This window comes from Prionailurus bengalensis, chromosome E2 (assembly GCF_016509475.1).
Source record: "Prionailurus bengalensis isolate Pbe53 chromosome E2, Fcat_Pben_1.1_paternal_pri, whole genome shotgun sequence".
Taxonomy (NCBI): Eukaryota; Metazoa; Chordata; class Mammalia; order Carnivora; family Felidae; genus Prionailurus; species Prionailurus bengalensis.
This window is the reverse complement of record NC_057352.1, coordinates 16701879-16702158: the sequence shown is the minus strand read 5'-3', so window position 1 is coordinate 16702158 and position 280 is coordinate 16701879.

Here is a 280-nt window from a genome sequence, read left to right as displayed (position 1 = left end):
TACTTCTCCCTTCAATTCTGTCCAGGTTTACTTCATATATTTTGAGTGTCTGGTGCATATATCTTCTTGATGAATTGACCCTTATATAATTTTCTTTGTTTCGTGTAAAAATTTAAGCCTAAAACCCATTTGTATACTAATAGAGCTACCCCAGATCTCTTTTGGTTGTTATTTGCATGGAGTTTCTTTTTCCATAACTTAATGTTGTATCTACTAGTGTCTTTGGCTCTAAAATGAGTCTCTTGTGTGCAGCATACAGTTACATTGTTGGTTTTTTTGG